Here is a 20,133-nt window from a genome sequence, read left to right on the forward strand (position 1 = left end):
TAATGGTATTATTTTGCTTTTGGTTCAAAATGATGTGTGTAATGTTCCACCAATCCTTGTGGAAATCTAAAGAAGCATAAATATCTAATAATCTTTTGGAAACGGGATGACTCTTTCCAGGGCACCTGAAACACCCAGTGGTGTACTGTAATCCAATGTATATGTGTGTTGACTTTCATTTGCATCTCGTGATGTAAATTGAGACTCCTTTGACAGCATGCATCAAACACTATCAAAGCTGTCAATGCACAGCCATGTCAGACCCTGCATAAGATAATCCACACACCAAACCAAGAGGTATGTATTCAGGATGTTCTTTTTTTCCAACTGTTTTGAGCTGTATACAGCTAGTTTACCTCACAACTGTAGACTGAACTCTGGTGCTCAGCATGAAGAATGCTACTGGAGGACTCATCTTTCATTCTGCTCATCCCTTGAGAATTGAACCTTTGCCATTACATGCCACAAGCAGATGGTGATGAAGGGTGTTAAAATATAGTTTTCTACAGATAACCAACTAGAAAGGAAAAAAGTAGCCTGTGCAAGTGCTGTAGGCAGACAAAACTGCAGAGAACCAAAAGAGCCACTGTAAAACCATTTGTGATGAGCACAGATAAATGTATTTTTTATTCAGATCAGGCAATCAATGCATTTTATGGCACTTTAATGTAAATGTTTAATCTGAAGCTTAATAGAGAATTAATGTCTTATTTTATGCATATTATGCATAATATATTAAAATGAAACCACAGTGAGAGGCAAACTTTGTCAATCGAAATATTTATAATTACATCAAATCCTTCAAAATTTTATGGTTTGCTGTTAACGCCACTAACAAGATGCTATAAATCTAACCCATTGTGTTTTTTAATGGCTGACGCCAATTCTAGAGATCAAGGTGGTAAAAAACGCCAATATCATATCATGACTGCAATATACCTGCACAATCGCTGAAATGAACACTTCAGTTGTTTTATATATATAAATTAATTTTTCACTCTTTGTTATATTGCAGCCATTTGCTAAAATCATTTTTTTCCTCATTAATGTACACACAGCACCCCATATTGACAGAAAAACACACAGAATTGTTGACTTTTTTGCAGATTTATTAAAAAAAAAACAAAAAAACTGAAATATCACATGGTCCTAAGTATTCAGACCCTTTGCGCAGTATTTAGTAGAAGCACCCTTTTGATCGAATACAGCCATGAGTCTTTTTTGGAAAGATGCAACAAGTTTTTCACACCTGGATTTGGGGATCCTCTGCCATTCCTCCTTGCAGATCCTCTCCAGTTCTGTCAGGTTGGATGGTAAACGTTGGTGGACAGCCATTTTTAGGTCTCTCCAGAGATGCTCAATTGGGTTTAAGTCAGGGCTCTGGCTGGGCCATTCAAGAACAGTCACGGAGTTGTTATGAAGCCACTCCTTCGTTATTTTAGCTGCGTGCTTAGGGTCATTGTCTTGTTGGAAGGTAAACCTTCGGCCCGGTCTGAGGTCATGGGCACTCTGGAGAAGGTTTTCGTCCAGGATATCCCTGTACTTGGCCGCATTCATCTTTCCCTCGATTGCAACCAGTCGTTCTATCCCTGCAGCTGAAAAACACCCCCACAGCATGATGCTGCCACCACCATGCTTCACTGTTGGGACTGTATTGGACAGGTGATGAGCAGTGCCTGGTTTTCTCCACACATACGGCTTAGAATAAAGGCCAAAAAGTTCTATCTTGGTCTCATCAGACCAGAGAATCTTATTTCTCACTATCTTGGCAAACTCCATGCAGGCTTTCATGTGTCTTGCACTGAGGAGAGGCTTCCGTCGGGCCACTCTGCCATAAAGCCCCGACTGGTGGAGGGCTGCAGTGATGGTTGACTTTCTACAACCTTGGCCAGATCTGTGCCTTGCCACAATTCTGTCTCTGAGCTCTTCAGGCAGTTTCTTTGACCTCATGATTCTCATTTGCTCTGACATGCACTGTGAGCTGTAAGGTCTTATATAGACAGGTGTGTGGCTTTCCTAATCAAGTCTGAATCAGTATAATCAAACACAGCTGGACTCAAATGAAGGTGTAGAACCATCTCATGGATGATCAGAAGAAATGGACAGCACCTGAGTAAATATACGAGTGTCACAGCAAAAGGTCTGAATACTTAGGACCATGTGATATTTCAGTTCTTCTTTTTTAATAAATCTGCAAAAATGTCAACAATTCTGTGTTTTTATGTCAATATGGTGTGCTGTGTGTACATTAATGAGCAAATGTACATTAATTTAGCAAATGGCTGCAATATAACAAAGAGTGAAAAAATTAAGGGGGTTTGAATACTTTCTCTACCCACTGTGTGTGTGTGTATATATATATATATATATATATATATATATATATATATATATATATATATATATTATATATATATATATATATATATATATATATATATATATATATATACACACACACACAGTTGTAAGAAAAAGTATGTGAACCACTTTGTTAATGCATAGTGTTTCCTTCTGTAGCATCAGTGAATGTTTGAACCTTTTTTAACAGTTGTGTTTGAGACCCTCGGTTGTCCACAGTGTGAAAAGATGGATCTCAAAATCATACAGTCAATGCTGGAAAGGGTTCAAATATGCAAAAAATGCTTGAAAACTGAAGAATCTACAAGACCTGGAGGATTTATGTGAAGAACAGAGCTCAGTTTAACTTCTCAGAAAAAACAAGGGATTCATTAACAACCATCACAAAACAAAAAAACAGTCATAGATCATCCATGTAACTACACACAGTATTAAGAACCAATGGTTCACATACTTTTGAATGGGGCCATTTGAATAAATTCGGCTTTTTTTTTTTTTTTTTTTTTCTTGTGGACTATATGTAAACATCTTTTATGTAAAATATCTTATTCAGGACAGTACTAAATAAAAAAAATAACATGCATTTTGTATTTTCACAGATTCTGCAATTCTGCAAGTGGTTCACATACTTTTTCTTACAACTATACATATATATTATATATATATGTTACAATGTTATATACATTGTAAGTAGACCTTGGAATTTACATAAGTAAAAGCTACCTCTTCTATTCATTTGTCAAGCCTGGTTATCATCTAAAAGCTGATAATCAAAAAATAGGCAAATATTGAATCAGCCTGACCAATTTATATCAGCCTACCACTATTGTGAAGAATAAAATAGGAAACTGAACATAAACGTTGAGGCTTTAAACATTTTAAGATGTTAAACATTAATAAAACGGATGGTCAATTTTAGACAAGATCGTGATATGGTATGGTGGTGACAAGCTTTCTCATTTTCCACATGCACACTATATCACTGATGTAATAATCAACACCAGTGTTCAACAACAAATTGTCCTTAATCTTCACGTCATTTCAGACAGATCCAATTATTGTTACACTGCAATTTAACCCATGTAATGCACCTTATAAAGTAATTACAGTGCTTAAAGTTAACCCACAAATGGCTAATAACTCATCTAAGTTTTTTTTTTTAAACATTTGGAGAATGTGTTGAATTTGGATGCTTGTACATGATGTTAAAAAATGGGTTAGAGCTTCGAAAAAGAAAGAAAACAGCTGTAAGGGAATAATATAACATAAAAAAGTTGAATGGCAGCTGTTCTACAGATGTGGAAGGATTTGCTGTGAAACAATTGGTTCGAAATATGAGGAAGTGGTATTTTATCTGAAAAAGGAACTCGGCTGAACAAGTATCATATTACCTTGTTGTACTGAAGATGACAAGTATTTGTAATTGGTTTATTACCAAGCTCAAACTTAACTGAAAGATCCGTGTGCTAGATAAATTACTAACTGCTGTTACTGTAAGAAAATGACTGGAAGTAATCTGACACTTACTGACAAATGGAATGAGAAGTTAAACAGAGGAACAGAACAGATCTGTGTTGATTACAAAAAGGTCCATTTACTTTTACAATTAAACAGCAGGAACTATATTGTCATGCAGCACAAAAATAACAGAATTAACATAGGAAGCCATTAAAAATAATTGGTGATTGGATATTTATAATAAATAGAGCATGTTTACAGCTATGACACACAATTTTAAACATGTGGGATGCTGGATGTAAACTAATTAAATCTGGAAGGCCGCATGAGGTTCTTTTTGACTTGTGCAAAAAAGAGTTAATGCAAATAATGGGAGATGGAAATGCATTTGCTGAATAAATTCTGACGTAGAGATCATTAACGTGGGGTTTAATGGCTGTTTCTAATGATGGTGTTTTATTTATTGTTGGTTACTAGGTTGCCAATACCACCTTCATCCGCTCTAACAACCTGATGGAAATGCACCTAATTCACTTTTTTTTGCGAACTTTGAAAAGATTCACTTCACGTTTGGAAGGAAACTCAGCTAATGTTGCTTTACTTGCTAAAAAAAGTAAAATTGCGTGATTTGCATTACTTTTTCTGGAAAGTTACATTTGCGTACCTGGGCTGAGCTCGCTTGCTTGTTTTTTAATAATTATAATAATAACAACAACAAATAAAAGTTCTACTTTTGGCAAATGTAAAGAATATGAATAAGCCTCAGGCTGAAGGAAATGCAAATTCACTGCTGTACAGTAAAAGGTGCAGCTCAAACAAACCTTTCAGCTGTGCTGCCCTTCTGGATTGCAGATAAATAGGATGCAGTAGAAGAAAGTTAAACACTCTTACTAAAGCAAATAAAACAAAAAAAAAAAAAAAAGAAAGAAAGAAAGAAAAGGAAAAAAGAAACAAATGTGATGTTTATCTAAAGTAATTTTTGCTTACTGGTATGGTTGAATTGGATAATTGAAGATCAACAGCAAATACATTGGTTAATAAAGTGAGATTACATATTTTTGATATTTAACATTTAATTATTACAGGTTTGTGTAATATTCTGAGTTTGCATTTTACTGTTTTATTCATTTTGAGGAATACTGAATTTGTTTTCATGCAAGTAAGATGAGTAAATGCATGCTCACATTTAGTCTAGAACTACAATAACCATGTTCACACAGCATACACAATAACTCTGCACCTGATTTCTCTCAACATGGGGACAGGTGAGGTGTCAATCAATCAATGGGAAAACAATGTAACTTGTTTGAAGATTTATAAATTTAAAAGTAATGCATTACTTTACTAGTTACTTGAAAAAGTCATCTAATTACATAACTCATGTTACTTGTAATGCATTACCCCCAACATTGGTGATGACACACACCCCACACAAAGAAAGGAGAGGGCCAGGAGGCGGAGAGAAAGGGAGGGGGTGGAAGAAAAGTAAAGGAGGGGTTCACTGAGCTTATCTGTTTTAATGCACAGACAAACAGGAGAAAAAGAGGTCTTAAAACACGGTAAAAAATCTCAATAACACTAGCCAAAATCTCCTCTTCACTTTCTCTCTCACTTGCTTCCTTTCCTCACTGGCAAGAACACAGTGAGGACACCTGGGAAACTTGTGCAAACAGCAACACACGCGCACGCGCACCCACTCTGTAGCTCTGTAAAAGCATTACAGCCTCTCTGAATGAGACTATGGAAAGAGATGTAAAACTTACGCAGAGAAAGTCTGTTTTAATAAAAGAAATTATGGAGAGCAGATTGTGACTCACCCTTCGTTTAGTAGCTCTTGCTGTCTTTCTTTATCTCTCTTTCTGTCCCTCTTTCTCTGTGCCTGAGTCAGCCTGCAACACCAGCTGGACTCACAGCCACGCCCACTCTAGAGTCATGTGACCACAGAGCAGCCAAGCAGCACTCATCACCCATTCATACAGGCTATAGTAGAATATGTCATGGTGTGTGTGGCTCAGATTTTGCCTACATTTTGGGGACAAAATGTCTTCTAAGAAAATAGTAAAACTTTTATTTACTGTACAGTGTGAGGGAAGCATAACGGCTTAATAAAATAATGTCTGATATATTTTTGAGGGTTAGGTATAAGGTAGAGTAAGTACAAAATCCAATAGCTCAGTATAAAAACAATGGAAGTCACAAAAAAAAGTCCCCACCATGATATAAAAACAAACATTTGTGTGTCTCTCCATGTATCCATTAAATTATAGCCAACGAACACAATCACAAGCAATATGCCATGAATCCCTTAAATTATTCTCACTAAAATAATAAATCGTAATTTGTATTATTAGTAGCATATAATTGTAAGTGAATCAGTTTTGTTTAGATTTCTGAAAAATAGGCTACCTTTTTTAATGAATGAATGAATGAATGAATGAATGAATGAATGAATGAATGAATGAATGAATGAATTTAATAAAATGTCATATTATATTAAAACAAACGTATATTAACATATTTATATTTTGGCTCAAACTACTGGTATGTTCCTCCAATAATAAAATTTGTTCTCAAAATATGGGTTTTTAAACTAAAAAAAAATATTATCATTACTTATTCTGAAGCTTCATTTGAAACAATTCTTATGAGACAAACTAATGCAGTTTCCTGTGTCTAAGAGTAACCACATCCTACAACTGCGTTCTACACTGTGATTGTAATGATACGACAGTCACATGTTCAGCGTTTATTTCAGCCTTTTGAGATGGCAACACCGTATAAACAACTATTAAGAGACTGAGAATAATAAGAGAGGCTAGACAATGATTTTAGGGTACAGGAAGTAGTCTGTCAGAGATGCATTCATGTGTAATCCTAATACATATGAGAACAGCTACATTATGCTACTCAGGAACTCTTGACCAGAGAAAGACAGAGAGAGAGAGAGAGAGAGAGTGGGAGAGAGACTTCCTGTGGGTTTTTTCTGCTTATCTTAATTACGCATATACATACAAGATTGGTCCTTAGAGGTTTGACAACATAACTTCCTTTTAATGATAACCACCATAAACATTCAAATATTACTGGCCGGTTGTTGCTCTTCACACATAGTCAGCCTCTTCCTGAGATTCTATACTGGAATTGTTTGTTATTCTAGAATGAATGTTTATGTTGTTTTCCCCACAGGAAGTTATCAGAAAGCAAACTAAGGTGTATCACTGCCCAAGAGCAAAATGAATAAAAACCAGTCAGAGAGAGACAAAAAGACAGAGAGATAGAAAGTGTAGAGGAGGAAGCCTGGGCTGTGCAAGATTAGATATGATAGTGAAAGGCACGCTTTATAATTACAGCATATGGAATTGATTTCACAGCTTTCTTAGTACCGAGGCAGTGAGGATGACTCATTCTTAAGGCCTTCAGAGATTTAAGACTGCAGCTCTGTCTTATCTGGAAAAGGTTTGGGTTTAATACCTTCCTGTCCCCTGGTGTTTTTCTGTCCTAAACAACTCGAGGACATTTAGGTTGAGGATGATATGTGGTTATAGTAAAGCTGTCACCTACAAACATCTTAAAGAGTCTCAATGGTTCACTGAAGCCATAATCCACGGTCAGACATTGATTACTTTTTAAGATTGGTTTTCTGAACTAATTCACTCTGTGTCCAAACATGCAAAGCTAGCTGAAAAATACTGCCTCACAGGCAGCATACAGTGGTAGGAAGGCATGTCCGAATTCTATGATCATGTCACATCCTATACACATCCTTCATCTAATCAATCTGATCAATTTTTGAGGGCAACACAGATGTACCTCCCCGTGTTTCCGTGTTGATATACCACTATCATGTGCACTGAGTTGAGATAAAAAATAAAATGGTAAGTATTTATATATTTTTTATTTTTTTAAATCACTTTTATAAAGTGAAAAAATATTAAACAAAAATATTGCACAACCACCAAATAGGTGGTCATGTACATTAAGTAGGTTATGTAAATCGCCATTAAACAAAAGAAGAAGAAGGAAGTAGAACAGCATGCTTTTTCTTAGTACCCATTTCTGGGTTGGCTGAATTTACTCCTGGATGTGTTTTTGGAACCAGCATACCTCGAGTAAGCAAGATTTGGGTTAATCAGACAAGAGTTCAGGGTATATGTAAACAACACACACGGACAGAAGAGCGTACAGTCTTGTCCAAGCAACCTCGAAACCGCATGCTCACACAACAAGACCAGGGGGGTTTTCCAGAAAGCAAGGTTAACTTACCGTCACATACCCTTAACTCTTGATTGATTAACCCAAACCTTGCTTACTCGAGGTATGCTGGTATATATATATATATATATATATATATATATATATATATATATATATATATATATATATATATATATATATATATATATATATATAGTATTGGATATATAACTGTAACTATATAACAAATTTAGTAACATTAATATAACTATATTAATTATATAACACGCATCTGAATACCTCTTAAGCAAACCAACCCTGGAACATAACCTGCTACGGAGTAAGTTTTCCTGCAACAAACTGCAGAGAGTAAGTTGCTATGGCTACTTACATACCCTGAAAGTTACCTCCGTTTTTGGAACCAAAAGTTGAGGTTATCTGCTTACTTACTCTTAAACATACCCAGGTATGTCACATAACCTGCTTTCTGGAATACCCCCAATGAACAACAAGACAAACACATGGGGTGTATTCCAGAAAGGAGGTTCAGCAAACTCTGAATTAAAATTTGAACTCTGAGTTGACTTACCCTGAAATGGGAAATTCGGTTTCAGAACAGCTGAATTATGATATTTTTGATGAAATCCAAGAGTTTTTTTAAATATTTTTTTATGAATTACAGGGGAGAGACAAATTTGTTGAATAAAGTCATTATTTTTGTTTTGTTTTTGTGCACAAAATGTATTCTCGGTGCTTCATAACATTAAGGTTGAAACCACTGTAGTCACATTGGCTATTTTAACTATGTTTTTACTACTTTTATGTGCCACAAATGACGGTAATTCATTTGCCTTCTATGGGGGATAAAAACTCTTGGATTTCATAAAAAAAAATCTTAATTTGTGTTTCGAAGATGAACGAAGGTTGTACGGGTTTGGAACGACAAGAGGGTGAGCACTTAATGACAGAAATTTCATTTTTGGGTGAACTAACCCTTTAAAAAGGGAAAAACAACCTTGGGAAAATTGGTTATTTTTTTAAAGCCTATTTCTCTGAGGTATAGTAAAAGACAGACAGTGTATTGTAATCAAGTTTGTTAATTTATTCCAGTTGTCTGGTCATTTGCTGCACTGCTGCACTGCTTCTAACATGTTTACAGTTACTCAATCCACAGGTCCACATCACATCTCTCATGAATAGTGTTGTTCATCACCCCCTAGAGCTGGATGAACCCTGCTGTTCTGTAACCTGAGGCTGACAGCTGTGAGTCATGAGGTCATAATATGCAGAACACACAGGCAACATAAGATAGGTCAAAGGTTGTTTTGCACCCCCCACAGACTAAATCATTTCTCTTTCTCTCCTTTAAAGACAGACATCAATGCTTTTCATCAGAGTCCACTGCAAACATACGATGCAGTCAGACCACTGCGGGGGAAGGGGTGAGGTTGTGGTTCAAATAATATCCCTATGTGATGATCCTTGTTAGGGTATTCGCCCGAAGTCGAATACCTTTATCAAAAAGGCATTTTAATGACTTCAAAATGAATAAACAAATTGTAATGAATAATAAAAAAATAAATAAAAAAAAAGTTAGATGCAATTTCTCATTTGTGCTTGCTGGATAACAGCTGAGCCAGGTGACGGCACAATATTTTGGATAAACAATTAAAATTACAACAAAAGAGTGAATTTAAATGATGAATGAGGGATTGGAGATGTCTTTTCTGTTTGTTGAACATGGGTTCCAGCTGCTTTTTTTTCAGTAGTTTTCATTTCAAATGGAAATGAAACATGGAAATGGACATTTCAAATGAAAAATGGAAATGGACATTTCAAATGACACCTATGTACTTAATTAAAAAACTTTTCCTTTTATTTGTTATTAACATTTAGTATTATTGTTTTAATTAAAAGATATTTACATAAATGTTTTAAAATAATAATTATAGGCATAGCCTACTTGCTATATTGAAACTATGAGTAGATCAGACTTAAATTTAAAATGACTGTTAAAATAAACTGACCAAATTTAGTTTTATCCAAAATAAATCATTTTGTTATCGTAACAGAAATAGATACTGGTTTTATTGAACACCCCTACTTGTTATAATAATTTTTTGTATTGTGAGGATGGATGGCTCTGCTCAGAGAGATCAAGATTCATTCCACCTTATCGTCATGTTACTGCCTATCATTCTAACTTAAAAAATAGTACAATTACTGGTACTGTACATATGCACATTATTTGTTTGCGTGTAAGTATAATATATATGAAATCAACAAATCCAAAATCCCTTTTTACACCTGGATTTAAGATAAATTTTAAATGGTTAGGTGAGACAGAACACTATTTACACCTGGTAATAACATGAAGGGTTTTGAAGGGGTTTTTGATTTCATGAGATATTATGTCTTGCTACATGTCACTCACCACATTAGTGTTGGTCTTCATTGATATGATACATTCTTCTAAAGCTCAGTCATAATTTAAGGCTACACTGAACAACCTCTTATGAAATTAAAAGACTAAAGTGTTTAAATAATTATATTGGGACAAAAAAAAAATAACAAAAAAAATCTGAGATAAAGAGGGAGAGAGAAATCAGATGGCAATCAAGCACATAGAATATCTATGATAAGACAAAAGGGGCAGACTGAGAATAAAGTCAGAGAGGCCCCACAGTAAAGTCATTTGAATGGTTTGCACTGTGGTGGGAAACTTGTGTGACCTCTGACCTCCCTCCCACCATATAAAGTAAACACATGTTTCCGGAAATTTTATCAAGAGAGGACTGTCATATTTCCAGTGACGCATCTCAGCTCAACTCTTCTCAGAGACAGAGGAGTCCTCTGTCAGCATTACACACAACTTTATCAAAAACAATCGGACACTCCAGAGTGCAAGTGGGTGTGTTTGTTACAGATTTCCTCACTTTCTTTGAGGCTGTGTACAGTATCGCTGAGTGCAAAAGTGAATACTTCTCAACTATATGGTATGCGAAAAACACTACGCCAACAGAGTAGTATGTCCGAATACTGTAGATAAAAAGAATGTCTCAGGTTATGCATAACCATGGTTCCCTAAGAATAGGGAATGAGACGTTGCGTCCCCTAGGGGTCACTATGGGGAATGCCTCCAGCATGACAGGTGTCTGAAGCATGAGTCTAAACATGACAATGAACTTGACATTGGTAGGCGACAACCTATGACATCACCACTGGTGTGACCGAGAGTATAGAAGGGCAGCAAAACGTCATCCACTTCTTGTCTGAAAGGAGACGTTTGCCAGAATACTGAAAGCATGGCAAAGGGACGCAGCATCTTGTTCCCTATTTTCAGGTAACCATAGTTACATGCATAACCTAAGACGTTCTCTTTCGAAAGGGAACTCTATACTGTGTCCCCAAGGGGTCGCTATGGGGAACGGAATACCCACACTGCCATACTGGAGGAATGAGTGCCCATCAGCTGAGCTAAGTTAAAGGACTCAAAGTAGTCTTAATCCCTATGGTGCACACCAGCAACACGATCATAGACTGGAGCTTCTCAAAAACAGAGGCCTCAACAGGATGAATTTAAATGAGGAAGCCTAACAAAGTTCATATTCAGGCAAGTATCTAAGGAGGCTCACAGAGAGCCTTACACTCAGAACTCCTGTTCAGGCAGCCCTGAAGCGTGGAGGCCTCAACCAAGAGACCTAAGCAACACTCTAACCCAAGGGCAATACCAAGTTTCAGAATCAGAATCAGAATAAGCTTTATTCACCAGGTTTATATATATATATATATAAAACTACTAATTTTTACTCTCTCTCAAGTACTGCTAAAAGTGTCACGGTGCACATAAAAAAACAAGAAGATAGGATCCAATTGCAGCGGTTGTTTATTGGGGAATCCAGAAACATATATCCAAAGCCAGGCAAGGGGTCAAAATCCAGAATCCCAGTCCATAAAACAAAAAGCCAGAGAAACAAAGAGCACGTAACAAAAAAACAACGAACCACAACCAGGGACAGACACAACTGAGATTAAATAGACAAACACTAATTAACAAACACAAAACAGCTGGGTGCAATGATGAATGGTAATTAGTCCAGGGAGTGTATATGGGAAATGTAGTTCATGAAATGAGTGAAACAATGAGTCCGGGAAGGAGTGCCCTCTAGAGGCTGAAGGCACTCTCACAGGTGATCGTGACATTACCCCCCCTCAAAGGAGCGGCTACCAGACGCTCCACCAGACAAAAAACAAAAACACAAAAAAAAAACTCAGGAGGGAGGTGGACAGGAGGAGGATCAGGGGGAGGGATGGTGGGCCAGATCCAGGGTGCCCAACTGATAGCCAGGGTGGTGCTGGAGGAACTAACCAGGCTGGTTCCAGTGGTTCTGGAGTCCTGGCTGATTGCCAGGGTGGTGGCGGAGGAACTGACCAGGCTGGTTCCAACGGTTCTGAAATCCTGGCTGATTGCCAGGGTGGTGGCGGAGGAACTGACCAGGCTGGTTCCAACGGTTCAGACGGCCTGGGCAGTGGCGGCAGGGCAGAAAGCCTGGGCGGCGGCGATAGGGCAGAAGGCTTGGATGATGGCGGCAGGACAGAAGATCTGGGCGGCGGCGGCAGGACAGAAGATCTGGGCGGCGGCGGCAGGGCAGAAGGCTTGGACGGCGGCAGCAGGGCAGAAGGCTTGGACGATGGCGACAGGGCTGGCCAAGGGTGCTTCGTGGCCGTATCAGGGAGAGCGGAGTACTCAGGGACGGCAGCGGGTTCAGACTGGAGCTGCTCAGGGACGGCAGCGTGCTCAGACTGGGGCTGCTCTGGGACGGCAGCGTGCTCAGACTGGGGCTGCTCTGGGACGGCAGCGTGCTCAGACTGGGGCTGCTCTGGGACGGCAGCGTGCTCAGACTGGGGCTGCTCTGGGACGGCAGCGTGCTCAGACTGGGGCTGCTCTGGGACGGCAGCGTGCTCAGACTGGGGCTGCTCTGGGACGGCAGCGTGCTCAGACTGGGGCTGCTCTGGGACGGCAGCGTGCTCAGACTGGGGCTGCGGCGCCGGCAGGGCAAGGCGCTTCGGTGGCGCCGGCAGGGCAAGGCGCTTCGGTGGCGCCGGCAGGGCAAGGCGCTTCGGTGGCGCCGGCAGGGCAAGGCGCTTCGGTGGCGCCGGCAGGGCAAGGCGCTTCGGTGGCGCCGGCAGGGCAAGGCGCTTCGGTGGCGCCGGCAGGGCAAGGCGCTTGGAGAAACAAAGAACAACCTCTAGAGTGGCCTCCAGGCCTTGTAGGATGGAGGAAGCCCTTCTCCTCCTCCTCTGCTTATGAGGGTGAGGCGGTGGCACACCCAAAATGAACTCACTAGCTGGAGCGGCCTCTGTAGTAGACCCACTGGCTGGAGCGGACCCACTGGCTGGAGCGGACTCACTGACTGGAGCGGACTCACTGACTGGAGCGGACTCACTGGCTGGAGCGGACTCACTGGCTGGAGCGGACTCACTGGCTGGAGCGGACTCACTGGCTGGAGCGGACTCACTGGCTGGAGCGGACTCACTGGCTGGAGCGGACTCACTGGCTGGAGCGGACTCACTGGCTGAAGCGGACTCACTGGCTGGAGCGGACTCACTGGCTGGAGCCTTCCTCCTCCGTTTCCTTCTCTTCCGTGTGGGAAGCGAAGATTCAGCGCCCACCTCCTCAGTGATCTCAAGAACGGACTCACGAGCTGGAACGGACTTACTGACTGGAACGGGCTCTGAAGTGGACTCACTGACTGGAACGGGTTCTGGAGTGGACTCACTGACTGGAGCGGGCTCTAAAGTGGACTCACTGACTGGAGCGGGCTCTGAAGTAGACTCACTGACTGGAGCGGGCTCTGAAGTGGACTCACTGACTGGAGCGGGCTCTGAAGATGACTCACTCACTGGAACGGGCTCTGAAGTGGACTCACTAACTGGAGCGGACTCACTGACTGGAGCGGGCTCTGAAGTAGACTCACTGACTGGAACGGGCTCTGAAGTGGACTCACTGACTGGAACGGGCTCTGAAGTGGACTCACTGACTGGAACGGGCTCTGAAGTGGACTCACTGACTGGAACGGGCTCTGACGTGGACTCACTAACTGGAGCGGGCTCTGAAGTGGACTCACTAACTGGAGCGGGCTCTGAAGTGGACTCACTGATTGGAACGGGCTCTGAAGTAGACTCACTGACTGGAACGGGCTCTGGAGTGGACTCACTGACTGGAGCGGGCTCTGTAGTGGACTCACTGACTGGAGAGGACTCACTGACTGGAGCGGGCTCTGAAGTAGACTCACTGACTGGAACGGGCTCTGAAGTGGACTCACTGACTGGAACGGGCTCTGACGTGGACTCACTAACTGGAGCGGGCTCTGAAGTGGACTCACTAACTGGAACAGGCTCTGAAGTGGACTCACTGACTGGAACGGGCTCTGAAGTAGACTCACTGACTGGAACGGGCTCTGGAGTGGACTCACTGACTGGAGCGGGCTCTGGAGTGGACTCACTGACTGGAACGGGCTCTGACGTGGACTCACTGACTGGAGCGGGCTCTGAAGTGGACTCACTAACTGGAGCGGGCTCTGAAGTGGACTCACTGACTGGAACGGGCTCTGAAGTGGACTCACTGACTGGAACGGGCTCTGAAGTGGACTCACTGGCTGGAACGGGCTCTGGAGTGGACTCACTGACTGGAGCGGGCTCTGGACTGGACTCACTGGCTGGAGCGGGCTCTGGACTGGACTCACTGGCTGGAGCGGGCTCTGGAGTGGACTCACTGGCTGGAGCGGGCTCTGGAGTGGACTCACTGGCTGGAGCGGGCTCTGGAGTGGACTCACTGGCTGGAGCGGGCTCTGGAGTGGACTCACTGGCTGGAGCGGGCTCTGGAGTGGACTCACTGGCTGGAGCGGGCTCTGGAGTGGACTCACTGGCTGGAGCGGGCTCTGGAGTGGACTCACTGGCTGGAGCGGGCTCTGGAGTGGACTCACTGGCTGGAGCGGGCTCTGGAGTGGACTCACTGGCTGGAGCGGGCTCTGGAGTGGACTCACTGGCTGAAGCGGGCTCTGAAGTGGACTCACTGACTGGAACGGGTTCACTAGCTGGAGACTTCTTCCTTCTCCTCCTCCTCCTCCCTTTACCGGGGTGAAGCTGAGGCTCAGTGCCCACCTCCTCAATGCCTTCTGAAACGGAATCATGGGCTGGAGCATACAAACTGCCTGGCTGACTCAGTGAGGTCCATTCCCTCCGACGGCGAAGATATGTGGCGAACCTCCAGAAATCTAAACTCCGTAGCCCCTCCATCTCACATTGAGGAAGAGGATCGTCGAGACAGCAATTAAAAGTATCCTTCAGCGCCACGTCGTTGTATCTCAGCCCCACCGCCATCGTCCAAAAGACCTTGGCGAAGCATCCTACCTCTTCTCCCTCCTGGCGTAGAGCCATCACTGCCCCAAGCAGTGCCACACGCTCCCTGCAAGTGGCTGACGGAATAGTCCTCATGCTGCTGGATCCTTATAATGGTGGTTCGTTCTGTCACGGTGCACATAAAAAAACAAGAAGATAGGATCCAATTGCAGCGGTTGTTTATTGGGGAATCCAGAAACATATATCCAAAGCCAGGCAAGGGGTCAAAATCCAGAATCCCAGTCCATAAAACAAAAAGCCAGAGAAACAAAGAGCACGTAACAAAAAACAACGAACCACAACCAGGGACAGACACAACTGAGATTAAATAGACAAACACTAATTAACAAACACAAAACAGCTGGGTGCAATGATGAATGGTAATTAGTCCAGGGAGTGTATATGGGAAATGTAGTTCATGAAATGAGTGAAACAATGAGTCCGGGAAGGAGTGCCCTCTAGAGGCTGAAGGCACTCTCACAGGTGATCGTGACAAAAAGTGAATACTAAAACAGGGGTAATTGCTATGTTAGCTGTTTAAGCTGGAGACAGCGTTGGGGAAAAAAACTGTTCTTATGCCTAGATGTTCTAGTGCACAAAGAACAGTAACAGGCTGTCCAGAGTGAGAGGGATCTGTGATGATGTTACCTGCCTGTTTCTTCACTCTGGCGTTGTACAAGTCCTGAAGGTTGGGCGTTGGGCAGGTGCATACCAATTATCCTTTCAGCTGTCCTAACAATCTGTTGCAGTCTTCTTATATATGATTTGCTGGCTGACCCAAACCAAACAGATATAGAAGTGCAAAAAACTGACTTAATAACAGCTGAGTAAAACTGTGTCAGCAGCTCCTGTGACAGGTTGAACTTCCTTAGCTGGCGAAGGAAGTACAGTCTCTGCTGAGCCTTTTTCACAGTGGAGTCAATGTGATTGTCCCACTTCAGGTCCTGAGAGATGGCTCCACTGCCTCCACAGTGCTGTTCATGATGCTGAGTGGGGGGAGTGCAGGGGGGTTTCTCCTAAAGTCCACTATCATCTCCACTGTTTTGAGCATGTTCAGCTCCAGGTTATTGTGACTGCACCAGACAGCCAGCTATTCAACCTCCAGTCTGTAAGCAGACTCGTCTCTGTCCCGGATAAGGCCGATGACTGTGGTGTTGTCTGCGAACTTCAGGAGCTTGACAGAGGGGTCTTTAGAGGTGCAGTCATTTGTGTAGAGGGAGAAGAGCAGTGGGTAGAGAACACAGCCCTGAGGAGATCCTGTCTGTCAGGAAGCTGGTGATCCACTGACAGATGGAGGTGGGTACAGAGAGCTGGGTCAGTTTATTCAGGAGGGATTATGGAGTTGAAAGCCAAACTGAAGTTCACAAACAGGATCCTTGCATAAGTTCCTGGTTTGTCCAGATGTTGTAGGATATAATGCAGTCCCATATTGACTGCATCATCCACAGACCAGTTTGCTCGATAAGCAAACTGCAGGGGGTCCAGCAGGGGTCCAGTGATGTACTTCAGGTAGGCCACAACCAGTCTCTCAAATGACTTCATGACCACAGACATCAAAGCAACAGGTCTATAGTCATTTAGTCCTGTGATTTTTGGTTTCTTGGGTACAGGGATGATGGTGGTGCATCTGAAGAAGGAGGGGACTTCACACAGCTCCAGTGATCTGTTGAAGATCAGTGTGAAGATGGATGACAGCTGGACAGCACAGGCTTTGAGACAGGCTGGTGAAACACCGTCTGGGCCTTTGGCTTTCCTTATCTTCTGTTTCCTGAAGACTCTGCATACATCCTTCTCACTGATCTGAAGTGCAGGTTGAGAAGCAGGAGGGGGAGGGGGAGGGGTGAGGGTGTTGATGGCTGTGCAGTGAGCTGGTCAGAGTGGGTGTGGGGTGTGAGATCAGGTCTTTGAAACCTGCAGTAAAATGAATTCAGCTCGTTGGCCAAATGTTAGTTCTCCACAGCGCTGGGGGATGGGGTCTTGTAGCTGGTGATGGTTTTCAGGCCCTTCCACACTGATGCTGGGTCAGCAGCTGAAAGCTGGTGTTCTAGCTTCTTAGCATAGCTTCTCTTTGCTACACTGATCTCCTTATTCAGTGTGTATTTGGCCTGTTTGAACAAGACTTTGTCCCCGCTCCTGTAGGCATCCTCTTTGGCCTGGCAAAGCTGTCTGAGTTTTGCAGTAAACCAAGGTTTGTCATTGTTATATGTTAAATAAGTCCTGGTGGGAACACACATGTCATCACAGAAACTGATGTAGGATGTCAGGGTGTCAGTGAGCTCATGCAGATCAGTGGCTGCAGCCTCAAAAACACTCCAATCAGTGCAGTCGAAACAGGCTTGTAGAGGCCACTCTGTTTCGCTAGTCATGTCATTTCTTTACAGTTCTTACCAAAGGCTTAGCAGATTTCAGTTTCTGCTTGTAGGCTGGTAGAAGATGAACCAAACAGTGATCAGAGAGTCCCAAAGCCACTCTGGGGACAGAGTAGTATGCATCCTTTAAAGCAGTGAAGCAATGGTCCAGTATGTTACTGTCCCTGGTGGGGCATGGGATGTGCTGTCTGTATTTAAGCAGTTCACTGGTGAGATTAGCTTTATTGAAATCACAAAGAATAATAATGAAAGAGTTTGGGTAACACTGCTCCGTGTGTGTGATCTGATCAACCAGCTGCTCTAGCGCCGCACTCACGCACACATCAGGAGGAATGTAAACACTCACCAGAATAAACGAAGAAAACACCCGCAGTGAATAAAAAGGCTTACAGTTAATGAAGAGAGCCTCTAAATCAGGGCAGCACATCTCCTTTAACACTGTCACGTCTGTACACCAGCCTTCCTTGATATAAAAACATAATCCACCGCCTTTCGTTTTCCCCGAAGTCTCTGTGACGCGATCCGCTCTGAACAGCTGGAAGCCCGGCAGATGAAGCACGCTGTATAGGATGGCTCCTTTCAGCCAGGTTTCCTTGAAGCAAAGTGCAGAGTTTGAAAAGTCCTTGTTCACGCACGTGAGAAGCAGTTTGTCTGTTTTATTTGCTAGGGAGCGGAGATTCGCCAGATGAATACTCGGCAGTGGAGTCCTAAACCCGCGCTGACGGAATTTCACATTTGCATTGTTTGGAGCGCTTGTATATGATCGCAGATCCTCCAACTAGAATGTCCAGTAAAAGATGCTGCATCGCTGCTCGATTGCTCTGTTTGGCGATGCAGCATCTCACACCGGAACACCGACCATCACACGCCCAATTAAACACACTAAAACAAGGACAAGACAGGACAATACATAAAACAACAAGCAGTGTGAGTGTGTGAAATGTCCAGGGTTATGAATACTGATGGAGGGGAAAAGAAATGATGTTCAACATGTCTGTGTGTCATCGGGACTGCGTGTGCACCCGCGCTGTCGACGGCAGAAACAGTGGGAGGGGGAAATGAGCGTGGACCATTACAAAGGTTAGTATTTCTGTGTGAGTGCGTGTGTGTGTGTGTACCAGTGTTGCCCAGCGGTGACAATTAGGTCAGCTTTGTCACAATCTGAATGTTCAAAAGTTGGCAAAAAGTTATTTGGTGTGTTGTTTCTGATATCTATGAGTTTGTCCCTAGTAAAGCTGATCTGAAAAAAGTTACTCAAAACAGGACAAACAAACAAAAATAACAAAAGTACCAAGACGCTACAAACCAAGGCGGCCATCCGCTGCGCCATCTTGACTCCTTCCTCAGAAAGCTCAGAAAGAGCCATAAACTCAGTCTAACTGGCCTGCGATGCTCCACAGTGTGGAGGCCTCAAAACAACGAGTCTCATAATGAGAGGAGGCCTAGCAACATTCCACACTGAGGTCAGTAGCCCAGAGAGCCTAACAACCTAGCATACTACCTTACCACCTAGCAGAGCTCAGCATGACAACTCTCTAAACGAGAGGAGACATAACAACGCCCCACACTCAGGATATCTTGCAAGGTGGTTCACAGAGAGGCTACAACTCACAAATTGCTATCCCAGCAGAGCTCTGGGGAGCAGAGGCCTCAATAGAAACACCCTCTAGTGAGAGGAGGCCTAGCAACACTTGCAGCAGCCAAAGAGGCTCACAAAGAGCCCAACCACTTGGCAAACAACCAAGCCGAGCTCTAGGAGTGGAGGCCTCAGCATGACAACTCTCTAAAATGGGAGGAGATCTAACAACACCCCACACTCAGGATATCTTTTAAGGTGGCTCACAGGGAGCCTACAAATCAATAATTGCTATCCTAGCAGAGCTTTGAGGAGCAGAGGCCTCAATAAAATAACTCTCTCAAGTGAGAGGAGGCCTAACAATGCTCCAGAGTACAGGCAGTAACCAAAAAAGGCTCAGAGGGAGCCTAACGACTCAGTACTACCACCTGGTCTAGCTCTGAGGATGGAGGCTTCAGCAAGACGATTCTCTAAAGTGAGACGAGGCCTAGCTACATCCAACACATTTAGGACAGCTTACCAAGGATAGCTATTTGATATTGCTATCCCCACGGAGCTCGGGGGAGCAGAAGCCTCTAACAAAACGATTCTCTATAGTGAGAGGAGGCCAAGCAACGTTCCCAACACAGGAGTACCAGAGAACCTGACACTCAGTACCAATGCCTAGCTGAGCTCTAAGAATGGAAGCCTCAACATGACGACTCTTTAAGGCCTAACTACGTTCCATGCTCAAGCTCTTCAAAGTTATGTGGAATCTGATTGGAATATTGTCAA

General features: G+C 42.8%; 1 protein-coding gene across 2 annotated transcripts in view; it reads right to left on the bottom strand.

The window, feature by feature from the left end:
* septin9b (septin 9b) overlaps window positions 1–20,133 on the bottom strand; it is a 75,039-nt gene that overhangs the window by 27,257 nt on the left and 27,649 nt on the right. The window contains exon 1 of one of the 2 annotated variants that reach the window (XM_067374685.1): window positions 5,637–5,724. The exons of the other annotated variant lie outside the window; for it this stretch is intronic. The gene's annotated coding sequence lies outside the window, so the exon portion shown is untranslated. Of the gene's footprint in view, window positions 1–5,636; window positions 5,725–20,133 lie in introns of those variants that run through there. 2 annotated transcript variants of the gene reach the window in all.

This window comes from Chanodichthys erythropterus, chromosome 21 (assembly GCF_024489055.1).
Source record: "Chanodichthys erythropterus isolate Z2021 chromosome 21, ASM2448905v1, whole genome shotgun sequence".
NCBI lineage: Eukaryota > Metazoa > Chordata > Actinopteri > Cypriniformes > Xenocyprididae > Chanodichthys > Chanodichthys erythropterus.